This window comes from Scomber scombrus, chromosome 18, assembly GCF_963691925.1.
Source record: "Scomber scombrus chromosome 18, fScoSco1.1, whole genome shotgun sequence".
In the NCBI taxonomy this organism is placed as follows: domain Eukaryota; kingdom Metazoa; phylum Chordata; class Actinopteri; order Scombriformes; family Scombridae; genus Scomber; species Scomber scombrus.
The window spans coordinates 1,735,891-1,748,752 of NC_084987.1; positions in this window are offsets into that span (position 1 = coordinate 1,735,891).

The window sequence follows — 12,862 nt, forward strand, 5'->3', positions numbered from 1 at the left end:
AACAAGAAAGAAACAATAAGCATATAAAGTACCAGAACCACCCAAGGGTGCAAACACAGCTCCATAATGAGGTTTCCATATTCCTGCACATACTGCCTATTTCATGAGCCTCAGACAGAGCAGTTAAACATCACTGAACCTCTGAGGGGGAAATATTTCTGCTTGCTTCTCCCTGCAAGAAGCTTTCTTCTCACAGACAGGTCTGTCACACAGTTCAGTGACCAGGATAACTCCAGTACACCGGAGTGTTAGGCTTGATTTTTCTCTCTGTTTTTGGCAAATTTGCACCACAAAAAGTCTGCAGAATCAGGTATTAACACTTCCTTATTGCAGTGTAACATGGGTGTACAGGCAACTATCACTGGATTACTTTAATACTGAAGAAAAACTTCAAAATGTGAAGATTCTCAGGTAAGTTCTGGATTTACAGGGAGCGTCTTTATTTCATCCCTTTCACTAAGACAAGCCAATATTCTCTCTCTTTTAGCTCTGTCTACCAACTCCTGAGGGAAATATCTAAATGCTCCACTATGTTCATCAGCTAGTCTATAGATAACTGTGACTGTTGAGCAGGTAGTGAACAGTGATGCTATGAGAGCAGCTGAGAGTGAACCAGAACAGTAAAGTAGCAGCCAGACAGCTTAACCTTCGTGTCGTCCTCCCGGGTCAAATTGACCCCGTCTGTTTTGATTGTTCCTTATTTCCTTCCTTCCTTCCTCTTTCTTTAATTTTTCCTTCGTTCTTCCCCTCCTTCCCTCTTTCTTTGCTCCCTCCTCCTTCCATCCTTCTTTCCTCACTTCCGTCCTTTCCTTCCTCCCTTCCTTCTCTCCTTAATTACTTCCTCTTTTCCTCCCTCCTTTCCTTCCTTTCTTCCTTCCTTCTTTCCTCTTTTCCTCCCTCCCCCTCCTTACTCCTTTCCTTCCTTCCTTCTTTCCTCCCTTCATTCCTTCCTCCCTTCCTTCTTTCCTTCCTTCCTCCCTCCCTTCCTTCTTTCCTTCCTTCCTCCCTCCTTCTTTCCTCCCTTCCTTCCTTCCTTCCTTCTTTCCCCCCTTCCTTCCTTCCTTCTTTCCCCCCCTTCCTCCCTTCCTTCCTTCTTTCCTTCCTTCCTTCCTTCCTTCCTTCCTTCCTTCTTTCCCCCCTTCCTTCCTTTACAGCTTTTTCTCTGAAAACGATGCTATGAGAGCAGCTGAGAGTGAACCAGAACAGTAAAGCTGCAGCTAAACAATGAGCTGAAACTCAACTATAAAGCTCATTAAATAAAATACTGTCAATTTTGTTTAAAGAAATAATCAAAGGAATACAGAATGGGGGAAAAATGCTTCTCCTACTTCACAATTCTATTGATACTATATATGTTTTTGTTTTTTTTATAGAAATGGCTAATTTTTTCTTACCTTGCGATATAGTCATTTTCATCATTAAGTGTAAACAGATAATCCAGCTGCTCTTCTGTTATATTTCTGATAAAGTAGCTGCCAGGTGGGGAGTTCCGGTCCTCTGAAATGAGGCCAACGCGGAAGTAACTTAAAACTGCATTCTATCAAAAGTCCACCAGGGGGCGACCGTTTTGGTGTCAAAAGGACTTCCGTCTCTATACAAGTCAATGGAGAATTCACCAACTTCTTACTTGATTTCTAACCTCAGTAAAAAAGGTTCAGGAGGGCGCCTCATGCTCCTCCTGATGCCCATATAAGTAGAATCCGTGTTTTTTTTTACCCAGCATGCACCTGAAATTCTCAAGTTGGCGCTGCTCAGATCCGATACTATTGGCCTCCAAGCAGCAGTCCACAAACCAATGGGTGACGTCACGGATGTTACGTCCATTTTATATACAGTCTATGGTAGCTGCTCAAAGTTTGTTTTCTGTGGAATTAAAACACACTTGTAGTTACCACCAGTGACCACAGGCGGCGCCAAATCAATCAGGACTTTAAATGTAGAACACGCATTTCTGTGACAGCACACTTTTAAATCACAGGAGGAATATTGGATTATGTTGTTACTCTGTGTCCTCTAACAAAGAATCTGCTAACAGGCGTCATGTTTTGGCCTTGTAAGGATGCGTGTAAGTGGATGACTGTCAGACACCACAGGAGGCATGATCCCTCAGCCTGTTACCGAATTTCACAGATGGACCACTTTGACCGCAAATGACAATCAGGCGCTCCTCTCTCATGAGACAATACATTCAGTCTGTCCACTGATGCATCTGTCCAGAGAAGGATAAGACTCACAGCAGATCAGATTTTTTTAGCTCTCGTGTTGCTCGTCTCCCTAACTCTTCAACGCTGAGCTTTTTGAATATAACACTTGAGGTTTTTTTTGATTGTTGAGTCTTTAATTTTTGCCTTGATTAATAATTACTAATTACAGACTACTGATGACCACAGTGCACTCAGAGGACCTGGTCACACTGAACACAAAGAGCTTTTTCTCCCCTTTATTCAATGAAATTGGCTTACCAGCTACTGTAGTTTAACCAGCTACAGTCAATATGTTTCATTATACCACAGTCTGATCTGTCAGTGTGTAATGTGTTGGTTGTAGCTCGTAGTGATGAACCTACAGAGAATTATCAGAGACTCTGCAGCCTCCTCTCAGCTTTAATGTAGAAAACACAAGACTCCTGGATTATGTAACCATTCCATAGCTTTTTATTAGTTACAAAACACCCATGAGCCCCAGCAGCTGTAGCTATGAAGAAAAAGCCAATAACAGGTGTGCATCAGAGTGGAGAGAACTACGGCATTGTTGAATTCCCTCAAAAGTGATCCAGAAATTAATTTTTAATTTTAACGCCAAAATCTCTAGTATACACCCGCCATTGGCCATGTCATATCGAAGTCATCACAACTACGAGATTTACGATGTTATAAAAAGCCTTTATTAATGTCCAAATTATAATTATGCCTGGGAAACTGAAAGCTCTGATATAAAACATTTAATAATATGAAGGTGCATGAAAAACCAAGCAAACACGGACGGCTCAAGTCAACCAAATTCAATGTAATTAAACCCAAATTTAACCCTTAAATACTCATATTCTCATTCTGACTCATGATTAGTCTCAGCACCAATTCCTCATCAGTCATTAATACATGTTGATTAATGTTATGGGGAAAAAACACATTTGCAATCACAATTTAATGATCCGGGAAAACTTTTTATAGAATAGAAGAATACAACATGTTTAAATGCTGATTTTTGAGGTTTTTTTTAATGCATTTTATTTCCTTTTTTGTATACTGTGGGTCTCATTATGAAAAGTCTGGCTTAAACCAATGTGTATAGGAACAGTATGTAAAGGTTATGGGTAATTATCACAAACACAAATCTACAACTTTTTCGGTCTGTCCCATCAATCCAACGTCCCTTAGCAAAAAGCAGTTTACTATAAGTTCATTTTATTAAGTATGCTTGAGTGTAAGTATAGCAAGTATACTACGGACCAAGTACTTGTAGTGTACTAGAAAGTTTACTAATTTAACCTTTGTGTCGTCCTCCCGGGTCAAATTGACCTCGTCTGTTTTAACTGTTCCTTCCTTCCTTCCTTCCTTCCTTCCTTCCTTCCTTCCTTCCTTCCTTCCTTCCTTCCTTCCTTCCTTCCTTCCTTCCTTCCTTCCTTCCTTCCTTCCTTCTCTCTTTCTTTTCTCCCGCCTACCTTCCTTCTTTCCTCCCTCCCTCCTTTCCTTCCTTCCTCCCTCCTTTCCTTCCTTCCTTCCTTCCTCCCTCCCTCCCTCCTTTCCTTCCTTCCTTCCGTCTTCCCTCCCTTCCTTTCTTCCTTCTTTCCTCTGTCCTTCTTTCCTTCCTTCCTCCCTTCCATCATTCCTTCCTCCTTTCCTTCCTTCCTTCCTTCCTTCCTTCCTCCCTTCCATCATTCCTTCCTCCTTTCCTTCCTTCTTCCTCCCTTCCTTCCTTCCTTCCCTCCCTCCTTCCTTCCTTCCTTCCTTTTTCCTCCCTTCCATCATTCCTTCCTCCTTTCCTTCCTTCCTACTTTCCGTCCTTCCTTCCATCTTTCCTTCCTCCCTTCCTTCCTTCCTTCCTTCTTCCTCCCTTCCTTCCTCGACTTGAGGACAACAGGAGGGTTAAATCAAAGAACCAGATATATTCTAACACAGCTGTTCATCTTTTGTCCAGGAGAGTTTCATGTTGATCCAAAACCGCAGAAGAGAGAAAACTGAGTCACTAACATCGACTATGAGAAAAATGAATGAGGCTTTTACTGCAGGAACCAGAAATATCTCCTCCTACTTCACACCTTTACAGTGCAATGCTAAATCTGTGGACTAACCTTTAAAACACTTAGACTCACGCTTACTGAAGCACATGTGGAATCTGTGTTTTCTCACAGGAAATAACCCACGAAAAACACATAAACATGCTCGTCATGTCTAAGATGCAGATCGTTGTTATGCAGCACATGAATTCACTAACAGGCTTGACTTGTGATATTTCAGGTTTGTGATTTTCTACAGTTCACATGTGGAAAACCTTAAAATGTTGATGCATCACACACACGACACGTTGGTGGAAAAAGGGGCAGATCTAGATTTAAAATGTGCTTGAGATAAATTAACCTTCCTGTTGTCCTCGAGTCAAGGAAGGAAGGGAGGGAGGAAGGGAGGGAGGAAGGGAGGGAGGGAAGAAGGAAGGAAGGGAGGAAGAAGGAAAGAAAGGAGGGAGGGAGGAAGAGAGGGAGGGAAGAAGGAAGGAAGAAGGAAGGAAAGGAGGGAAGGAAGGAAAGAAGGAAGGAGGGAGGGAGAAAGGAAATAAGGACAGAGGAAAGAAAGGAGGAATTGAGGGAGGAAGGAGGAAAGGAAGGAAGGAAGAAAGGAAGGAAGGTAGGACGGAGGGAGGAAAAAAGAAAGAGGGAGGGAGAAAGGAAAAGAGGAAAGGAGGAAGGAAGGAAAGAAGGACAGAGGAAAGAAGGAAGGGAGGAAGGTAGGAAGGAAGAAAGGAAGGAAGATGGAAGGAAAGGAGGTAGGAGGGGGGGAGGAAAGAAGGAAGGAGGGAGGAAGGAAGGAACAGTCAAAAGAGACGGGGTCAATTTGACCCGGGAGGACGACAGGAAGGTTAACCCGCTGCTTTTGAAGGGCAGATGCATACTTTATTAGCTCATAGTTATATTATAAAACACGTTCAGAGTGACGTTAATGTTTGCAGACGTCTTCAGCAAAAGAAACTACCGGGAAAAAAAGTTCAACCTGACTCAACGTTTACTGCAGCACAATAAAACTGTTCAGATCAGATCAGAGCTGTAAAATCATGTCTCATAGTATTATAAACAGCGTTCTAACTGGATTCGTCTGCTCTTGTATTGATTGCATTTGCACCTGCAGCCATGTGAGCCTGCACCATTTTCAGGCTGAACACACACAGTTTGGTTTGAAGCCACTTCACAGTGAACCTATACAGGCTCACAGGGAACGAACAGCGCTCCATCACCAGAATGCAAAATGAGGATATGTGAATTTATTTTGTTTACAGTGCAGCGTTGGGAATACACACAAACATCAGCTCTCCTCTTGCTGCCCACCTTTCTGAGGGGAGAACATTCCTCTTTAACCCTTCACATACTGTTCATATTCTACAACTTCTCAGTTTGTTCTCCTCATAAAAAGTGTCTAAACCGAATGTTGAAGCACAGATGTGTTTAGAAACTGAATCAATAAATGTGATTAACCCCCCTGTTGTCCTCGAGTCAAGGAAGGAAGGGAGGATGGAAAGGAGGGAGGAAAGAAGGAAGGGAAGAAGGGAGGAAGGAAGGAAGGGAAGGAGGAAGAAGGAAGGAAAGGAGGAAGAAGGAAGGAAAAAAGGAAGGGAAGAAGGAAAGGAGGAAGGAGGGACAGGAGGAAGGAAGGAAGGAAGGGAGGGAAAGGAGTAAGGAGGGAGGGAGGGAGGAAAGGGGGAAGGAAGGAAGGAAGAAAGGAAGGAAGGAAGGAAGTGAGGAAAGAAGGAAGGGAGGAAGGGAAGGAGGGACAGGAGGAAGGAAGGAAGGAAGGGAGGAAGGAAAGGAGGAAGGAGGGACAGGAGGAAGGAAGGAAAGAAGGAAGGGAGGGAGGGAGGAAAGGGGGAAGGAAGGGATGAAGGAAGGAAGGAAGGAAGAAGGGACAAAGGAGGGAGGGAGGGAGGAAAGAAGGAAGGAAGGAGGGAGGGAGGGAGGGAGGGAGGGAGGAAAGAAGGAAGGAAGGAAGGAAGGAAGGAAAGGAGTAAGGAGGAAAAGAGGAATGAAGTAAGGAGAGAAGGAAGAGAGGAAGGAAGGAAGGAAGGAAGGAAGGAATGAACGGAGGGAGGGAGGGAGGGAGGGAGGGGGGGGAAGTAAGGAAAGAAGTATGGAAGGAGGAGGGAGCAAAGAAAGAGGGAAAGAGGGGAAGGATGAAGGAAAACTTAAAAAAGGAAGGACAGATGAAAGGAAGGAAGGAAGAAGGGAAGGAAATAAGGAGGGAGGGAGGAAGGACAGACGGAAGGAAGGAAGGGAGGAAAGAAGGAACAGTCAAAACAGAGAGGAAACAGTTACCCAGCGAGAGTTTCCTTCAATCAGCGAACGATATTTCATCCTGCGTCAGTTCCTCCGACTGTTTTAATGTCTTCAGCTCCTTCAACATCTAGCTTCTCTGCTCCTGTCATGAAGAATGTGAACAAAGCTGTGCGGTTCAATGTAGAAAATTATGGCGACACATTAGATAATTGGAACTTGCTGTTCAACATTACGTGCTATAAGAATTCAATTTATTTTTTATCCTTTTAACACATCACTAAAAGTTATAATTCATGTTACATCAAGCCGTGGTAGGGAGTTGTGAAGTGGAAGGAGATATTCTCTGAGCACTTACAGTAAAACTAATTATTTTTTTCTCAGATAATGTTCTCAATGTTCTCTCTTCTACTGTTTGGATCAACATGAAACTCACAATGATTGAATTATCAGAACAAAAGATGAACAACTACAACTCCCAAGGTGCATTTCAGCAAGATTTGTCCAATCATAGAGCTTAAAAGTTTTATAATCTGCACATTAAACGAGACTGTTTTACATTTCTGTGTCAAGTATGAAGCCACATGTTGTTTACGATGAAGTACTTTCAATTAATTCCCGCAGCAAGGGCTCATGGGTATTGTACAGGCGGGGAGCTCTGGTCCTCTGCAATGAGGCCAACGCGGAAGTAACTTAAAACTGCATTCTATCAAAAGGCCACCAGGGGGCGACCGTTTTGGTGTCAAAAGGACTTCCGTCTCTATACAAGTCAATGGAGAATTCACCAACTTCTCACTTGATTTCTAACCTCAGTAAACGTTTTCAAAATGTGTTTATGGTCTCAATCGCTAGTTTAAAGCCTTCTTCAATGCAGTATGATGTTCATTTGGGACATTTTGGCCTCCCTGATTTTATATGTGACGATAAAGCAGGGTATGCATTAGGGCGTGGCTACGTGGTGATTGACAGGTTGATTGGTTCACAGGTTCAGGAGGGCGCCTCATGCTCCTCCTGATGCCCATATAAGTACAATCCCTGTTTTTATTTTTCCCAGCATGCACCTGAAATTTTCAAGATGGTGCTGCCCAGATCCGATACTATTGGCCTCCGAGCAGCAGTCCACAAACCAATGGGTGACGTCATGGATGTTACGTCCATTTCTTACATACAGTCTATTGTATTAATTATGATTTTTTTTTAAAAAGTGAAATACTGATTCTTAATTTTAATTGACAAGATCGCAATTAAAAAATATTAAGTCATATTCATGAAACATGCCATAATTCTGTGAGTTTTTGTTCCTGCATGTATTTTTATTTTTTTAGGGGGTTTCAGACAACTGGAAGGAACAACATTTATCAGCTGAAACATTCTCCCACATGAAAGTGAAATCTGTTGCGCGTCCAGTGACTGATATTCAGTCACAGTGGGATTACTACTGAGACTCAGCAGTGGAGAGTTTAAGCTGAGGGAAAGCGCAGTATGAGTATGCTAATGAAGACACATGAAATGCTGCCCTATCTCACCTGCCAGTCACTCCCACTTTCTTTATTCTCGCTCTGGTGTCTGCAGATGGTTTCTTTTCTCACAGAGCTCTGTTCCTGCCTCTGTGTTACTTGTTTTTGTCCTTTCTGTCTGTAGATATGTCAACGGCTTCACGTTTCTCTCCGCACTAACGGTCACTCCCTCACCTGCTGTGGAGAATACTGACCTGAACACTGAGAGACAGAGAGGGACGGACAGGAGGAAGTACTGAGACCCTTCACTTCAGTAACAGTAACAATACAGCAATAGTTAAAGTATTACAGTAAAAGTACTGCAGTATTATGAGTGATGTAGTATGCAGTATTTCAGTAAAAGTACTGCAGTATTATGAGCGATGTAGTATGCAGTATTACAGTAAAAGTACTGCAGTATGATGAGTGATGTAGTATGCAGTATTACAGTAAAAGTACTGCAGTATTATAGTGATGTAGTATGCAGTATTACAGTAAAAGTACTGCAGTATGATGAGTGATGTAGTATGCAGTATTACAGTAAAAGTACTGCAGTATTATGAGCGATGTAGTATGCAGTATTACAGTAAAAGTACTGCAGTATTATGAGCGATGTAGTATGCAGTATTACAGTAAAAGTACTTCAGTATTATGAGCGATGTAGTATGCAGTATTACAGTAAAAGTACTGCAGTATTATGAGTCATGTAGTATGCAGTATTACAGTAAAAGTACTGCAGTATTATGAGTGATGTAGTATGCAGTATTACAGTTAAAGTACTGCAGTATTATGAGTCATGTAGTATGCAGTATTACAGTAAAAGTACTGCAGTATTATGAGTGATGTAGTATGCAGTATTACAGTAAAAGTACTGCAGTATTATAGTGATGTAGTATGCAGTATTACAGTAAAAGTACTGCAGTATTATGAGTGATGTAGTATGCAGTATTACAGTAAAGTACTGCAGTATTATGAGTGATGTAGTATGCAGTATTACAGTAAAAGTACTGCAGTATTATAGTGATGTAGTATGCAGTATTACAGTAAAAGTACTGCAGTATTATAGTGATGTAGTATGCAGTATTACAGTAAAAGTACTGCAGTATTATAGTGATGTAGTATGCAGTATTACAGTAAAAGTACTGCAGTATTATGAGTGATGTAGTATGCAGTATTACAGTAAAAGTACTGCAGTATTATGAGTGATGTAGTATGCAGTATTACAGTAAAGTACTGCAGTATTATGAGTGATGTAGTATGCAGTATTACAGTAAAAGTACTGCAGTATTATGAGTGATGTAGTATGCAGTATTACAGTAAAAGTACTGCAGTATTATAGTGATGTAGTATGCAGTATTACAGTAAAGTACTGCAGTATTATAGTGATGTAGTATGCAGTATTACAGTAAAAGTACTGCAGTATTATAGTGATGTAGTATGCAGTATTACAGTAAAGTACTGCAGTATTATAGTGATGTAGTATGCAGTATTACAGTAAAGTAGTGGTTTGGTCCTCTGACTGATATATTATTATTATGACATCATTAGATTATTAATAGTGAGCATCAGTGTTAGAGCAGCATGTTACTGTTGTAGCTGCTGGAGGTGGAGCTAGTTTACACTACTTTATATACAGTTAGCTAGTTTAGTCCAGTGGTTCCCAACCTAGGGGTGGGGCCCCTCCAAAGGGTCAGCAGATAAATGTGAGGGGTGGTGAGATGATTAATGGGAAAGAAGAACAAACTAAGTTCTGATACACAAATGTGTTTTCAGTTGTTGGACTTTTTCTCTAATCTTTGATTTTTGCTGAAATATTGGATCATTTGAACATTTATTGAAATGAAAGCATGTGAGAAGTTTAGAGGGAAAAATCAGTATTTGGTGGAGCTGTTAACAACTCATAGACATCTGAAATGTGAGCCGACTACACACTGCTGTCTGGTTTCATCTTTAACAATGTGTTGTATTTATAAAGCTTGTTATATTATCCATTGTGTCAAATCTGCATCTGAAAAGTAACTAAAGCTGTTAAATAAATGTAGTGGAGTAGAAAGTACAATATTTCCCTCTGAGATGTAGTGGAGTGGAAGTCACTGGTACTGGAGGTAAGGACTCACTACTTTACTCTCCCTCCACATTTACTAATCACCGTTTCCCCACAAATGTTCCTGTATTGCAACATTTACGGTAAAAAGACGCAGATTCTGACATGAGTAGTGATGCTTCTTCTTGTTTACGTTCATCAACATCGTCAACAGTGAAAGTGAACAGAACAGCAGTGAGCAGCACCAAAGGTTTGGGTCCATCCTGTCGGTCCTTTGGGCCACACAGAACTCTAACCCCCAACCACAAACCAACTTCCATGTATTTTGCTTATTTTATTTCTATAACATTTTGCATCCATGACCTAAACTACTGTAATGTCTGTCAGAATAGTTTATAGCTATTAATGTGTCTCCGTCAGGTCTGAACCATGTTAGATTAATGTCTAAACTTTACATCAGGATCATTCAGGTGTCACTGAATCAGTACCGATGTTCTGTTTTCCTACATCTGGCTGTGTGTCACATTTGACTTTGTTGTTTACCTGCAGCTTCACACAGCAGCTGAAATGATAAGTGAGTCTTTATAATATAATTTATAATGTGCACATCTGTGGTCCGCATCTCAGTCCACAGCTGGTGAATTTGTATCTGACACTCATCCTCACAGCACACAACGTTAGCGTGACAGTTAGAGATGAACTGTAAGTGTAGCAGCCATGAATGAATGAACAGGTATGTTTCTGTTAGTAACAGGCGGGGAGTTCCGGTCCTCTGAAATGAGGCCAACGCGGAAGTAACTTAAAACTGCATTCTGTCAAAAGGCCACCAGGGGCGACCGTTTTGGTGTCAAAAGGACTTCCGTCTCTATACAAGTCAATGGAGAATTCACCAACTTCTCACTTGATTTCTAACCTCAGGTTGATTGATTCACAGGTTCAGGAGCGCGGACAGATAGACTTTCAGGAAATAGCCGTGAATTGTTTCACACCGACTGTTTTCTCCAGAGTTTTGTGGTTATAGTCGTAACAGCTAACTTGGTTAGCATCACCAGGTTGCGGGTGTAGACTGTGGTAGATCCAGCCCTTGCAACCTGTTACGTCCATTTTTTTATATACAGTCTATGGGTGCAACACATTTTACTAGCTGTTAAGTATATTCTGTTGTTTTTGTTTCCCTCAAGCTTTAAACTTATATCTGTTTTTGTATTTCATATACATACAAAGCCTGTTTTTGCTTATTTTTCTTTTTTTTAAATTATGTTTTTGTATGTTTGAAATATATTCCCAACAGAAATGGTAACCTGTTGAGCACAAATGTCCCCAGCAACACATCTTTCCCCTCAGAAACACGTTTGCCACTTCTTGTCTTATTCTTTGCATCTTCCTGGAAACAGCCAGGAACATCTGGTCTGTGTCAGTCTTGGTCTACATGCAGCTGTTCGAAGGTTTGAATTTGAATCTGGTGTTTTTGTGACTGTAGGTTTTCAAATCCCAGAGGGAAGCAGAGACACAATTTTGGCAAGCATTCTTCTTTGAACACATACCTGACCCAGGTGTTTCTCTTAGCCCAAAAAACCCCCAAAAAAGATCAATACTAGCCTAATAATGTTTATGTTCTGTTGCCTGATTTCCTCTTTGCAAACTTAATTAATCATTAAGGTATTTTTAGGAGGTTCTTGCTGAGGAGTACATTTTTTGTGTGTTTTTGAATTATTTTATAATAATTTTCCTAATTAAAATCTTGAACGGACTCCCTGCAGTACTGTTATTCACCACCAGGGGGCCAGAGATCTCCAGTTAAAGTACCAGTGTGTAGGATTTAGTCTAGTCTAGTGGTGAAGTTGTAAATTTCAGCCAACATGGAAGAGAACCTGCTTCCTTCGTACATATAAAAGGATTTATTATATGTAACAAAAACACAACAATTCTTATTTTCATGGGATTAAACACTAATTAAAACTTTTGGATATTATATTTATTTCTGCAGAGTCTGTTTCGCTAGATGCTGCTAAATTGTACGACTGCACCTTTAAAACAGTAGATTTATCCAACATAAACATTTAACCGGTACATACATATAAAATAATAATCCAATAATGTTATTATATAACTCCACAAGAAACAGTTTGATCGGATTCAACAAAGACTTTTGTTTTAAAAATCAGATCTGAACATCATATTTTACATCTTTATTTAAAGTGTTTCATATTTAAATTGAAAGTAAAATGTTTGTGTTTCGCACTTTGTTTCTTGTCTATAATAAATCTATAATTTCACACTTCAAAATGTTTTATATTGTATTTTAACAGACAAATTAAGACAAATCTATGCAGGTGGTTGAATTTTCTTTTTTCTTTTCTTTCTTTTTTTTAAATATTTAAACAGTTTTCACCTTTGTCAGTTTCTTTTTTTTGGTACTAAGAAACTAAATTCATTTCTTTTTTGTAGCTTGTATCATGAAACGTTTCATGAAATATTAAATCTGAACAAGTAGTAAGGAACCGCACAGTATTTGAGTAAATGTACTTTCTCAGCACTGATTTGAACTATATGGCTGAAACTATATCTGACCATTCCCCCCCCCCCCCCCCGCCCAATAAATAGAATAATCAATTAGTCTATAAAATGTCAGAAAATAGGGAAAAGATGCTGTTACTGTTTGATTTCACAGTTTACTGCCATGTGAGACACAAAAAAGCTTCAAATTGTCACATCTGAGAAGCTGCAACCGGCAAATATTTGGCATTTTTCCTTTTCTGTTGATCGACTAATTGATTAATTGACTCGTCGTTGCAGCTCTACTTTGCACTGCTAGAAGCCACATTTGGAAAGGAAAAGATTAATAGA